Genomic DNA, 3594 nt, shown 5'->3' with positions numbered 1-3594 from the left:
CAGACGGTCTCACAGCTGATATCAAAATGCTTCTTCTACAAATCCTCCTCCTAACATACAAACATATAATCACTACCAACACAAAATACAACAAAAACCCCCAATTCCCAATAATAGGGTTTAACCAACTTTAAGGAAAAACTATAAAAATGGTACGTAGGTCTTACCCTCGACGCAAGGATCACAACGGTATAAAGAAAGATAAAATCCGACCTTCCAAGCTCCGGGATTTGCCAACAATGCGATTAAAGCGAATGACGTAGTTTGATTTCTCTTTTCACAGTAATTAGGTTTTAAAAAGTGTTTAAGAACAATGACGGAAGTTATATATATCTTAATCGCATTATTAACAAAACCCGATAAATCATCCCCCGTAAACCGGCTACTCGATCGAGTAGCTAAGGTACTCGATCGAGTGCCCCCTTACTCGATCGAGTACCCACGTTACTCGATCGAGTACCCAACAGGTCAGAAACTATTTTAAACTGCAACTCACCCTTACTCGACAGAGTAAGGCCTACTCGATAGAGTACCCAAAGACTCACAAATACGTAGTATTACACAGACAGCCAACCAGCCACCTGACCAACCCGCTATACGGGCAGGCGACTGGGACTGGCGCACACCCTACCTAGACTGGCTGCGTCATAGCAAGCTGCCAGATGACAAGAAGGGAGTAAGGGCTTTCAGAGTAAAGGCCTCCAGATTTATACTAATTGATGATACACTCTTCAGGAAGTCACTGGCAGGTCCCTACTTACGATGCCTGGACAGGGAGGAAGCACAGACCGTGTTACATGCTCTCCACAGTGGTGAGTGTGGAAACCATGCAGGGGGGAGGAGTCTGTCAAACAAAGCTCTCAGACAAGGATACTTCTGGCCCACAATGAAGGCAGATGCGGCAGAATACGCACGAAAATGTGACGCCTGCGAGCGCTCATCACCAATGATCCATCAGCCAGCAGAGCCCCTCCACCCTATCATTTCTCCCTGGCCATTCATGACATGGGGCATGGACATAGTAGGACCTCTACCAAGAGCCACAGGAAACAGAATATGGATGTTGGCGATGACAGATTACTTCTCCAAGTGGATAGAGGCAGAAGCATTCACATAAGTGAGGGACAAACAAGTCATTTCTTTCATAAAACGAAATATCATCTGCAGGTTTGGTATCCCGTCAGAGATCATATGTGACAATGGCTCACAATTCATCTCCAACGATGCTGAGGGATACTGTGCCAGGTGGAACATCACCCTGAAGAAATCAGCACCTAGGACTCCGAATTCTAACGGGCAAGCTGAATCCAGCAACAAAATTATGATTGACAATCTGAGAAGGAGGTTACAAGAGTTAGGAGGAAAGTGGGCAGATGAATTGCCACTGGTGTTATGGTCAGATAGAACGACGCCAAAGATTGCAACAGGCCAAACACCCTTCAGCCTGGTTTTTGGTGCGGAAGCAGTCATTCCATAAGAAGTTTTGGTTCCCACTCACAGGTATGGATGTATGACAGGGGAACTGAACAGTGCAGAGATGGTCAGGAGCCTGGACACAGTAGACGAGCTGCGTGCAAGTGCACAAATACGTCTAGCTGCCTACAAGTAGTCGGTGGTCAGGAGTTACAACAAGAATGTGAAGGTCAGGCTCCTAGAGGTAGGAGACCTGGTTCTCCGTGAAGTATTTCAGAACACCAAAAACCGAAAGGCAGGTAAATTCGCATACAAATGGGAAGGACCATACCAGGTAGAAGGAGTTGTTGGCCATGGTGCATACAGACTGATGACTATGGACGGTCAAATCATACAACGCCCATGGAACATACTTCACCTGAAGAGATATTACTTTTGATAATAAGTAGATTTTAGCCTACAAAGTCATGTACCATGAGAAGCCAAATTATTTTAAGTAAAGAAATAAAAATCCGGTAGTAGGCATACTACCAATTCCATATCCCTTTTTGGTACCTTTGTTTTCTTTTAATTTTTAAACTACTATTGGGCGATATGGTCTGACAGCGTCTTGGGACCACAATTGCTCTGGTACCCCATGAGATGGCGTCAGGTACTTCATATCATTCTAATAGACTTTTCTATTTTCAGGCTTCTCTAAATACATCACTTTGAATCCTAATGTCTATGGTACGTTGGAAGTGTATCTAGCAGGACTGTCAACTGCCAACGCGGGGTGACAAGGCACATGGCACTCCAACATGCCTAACCTACTTTCTCCACAAGGAGCACCCTCACCAGGCGGACTGTGGAACATACGAAAGGGAGCCTGGTTGACAGTTAAACACGCTTACCCAGCTACCCCTGATACCACCCCCTGGACGTAGCTCGCACTAATCGCAATTAATCAGGGCCCCGGCATGCATGCACACATATATGGAACGTAGGGATCTTTGCGCTACCAGAATCCTGCAGCGTCCCATCGGTCCTAGAACGACGATAAAACGTGATGAACACACCTTGCGTCATGAACAAGGTTAAGTAGTCCAAAAAACTGCGGCATACGCCTAAATCGGTCATCAGACTGACACGGCAGCTAGCTGAGTCTAGTTCAGCCTCTTCAGGCTGATTCGACTGGTCTAAATCAGCCTCTAAGGTTGACACGGCCACCCCTCCTTACAATGCGGCACATGCCTAAATCAGTCAACAGACTGACACGGCATCTAGCTGAGTCTGAGTCAGCCTCCTCAGGATGACATGACTCGCCTAAATGAAACGGATTATGTAATTCCAGAAAGAGTTCAAGTTCTTTCACATTCCGCCTAATTGCAGGAGAAATCCATGAACTGACACGGGTTTTACACCACACACGACAAGAGAGTCGAAACCTAGTGATGTATGTTACATCACGGTGGATAAGAACTCGTTCAACAAAGTTATGAAATGGAGCAAGTTCAAAGAAGCTCATCGGTTTTTCACTGAGATTCATACTTCTGCAATACACCTGTCTGTCATCAAAATCGATGTTGGGAAGACCAGTCCAAAGATCCTGCCATCTGCGAGATAAGATGCAGGAGCCGACTGCATCTTTAGTGGGTAGAAAAGATAGAATATGACTTAACACACAGTTGGGAAAACTACTGATAACATCTTTACTGTCATCAATATCTTGCGCCACGTGAAGCTTCCGTTTCCTGCAACTATCTGTTACCAGAAACAACATCACTGAAATCAAAGAATAAGGCATTCAACTATTGTAGTATCTCATCAATTCATTGATAATTACCTAATCAATCCCATAAGCAAGATTACAATTACTCGGTAGGAGAGTTCATCATACATAGTTCATACATAGAACTATACGCTTGTATATATATTCCCTTTGTCCCAGTCAATTGTTGTCCTTTGGTTTTGGCACAAAGATCAAGAAAAGAGTAAGGGGCCAATTATTAAATGACAAGTGGACCAAATTAAGTGTGTATGATCAAATTGTTCATCAAATGCATTCCTAAATTAGAAATGACAACAATTAACTGATACACCCAAAATGAAATAGGACCACAAATGACCGGGACGGAGGGAGTAATTGTACACCACCTAATAAAACAATGTGAAAAGCCTTACAAATTAGACCATAGAATA

The sequence above is a fragment of the Silene latifolia genome, chromosome 5, assembly GCF_048544455.1.
Source record: "Silene latifolia isolate original U9 population chromosome 5, ASM4854445v1, whole genome shotgun sequence".
Lineage (NCBI taxonomy): Eukaryota > Viridiplantae > Streptophyta > Magnoliopsida > Caryophyllales > Caryophyllaceae > Silene > Silene latifolia.
Note: the sequence above shows the minus strand (reverse complement) of the source record.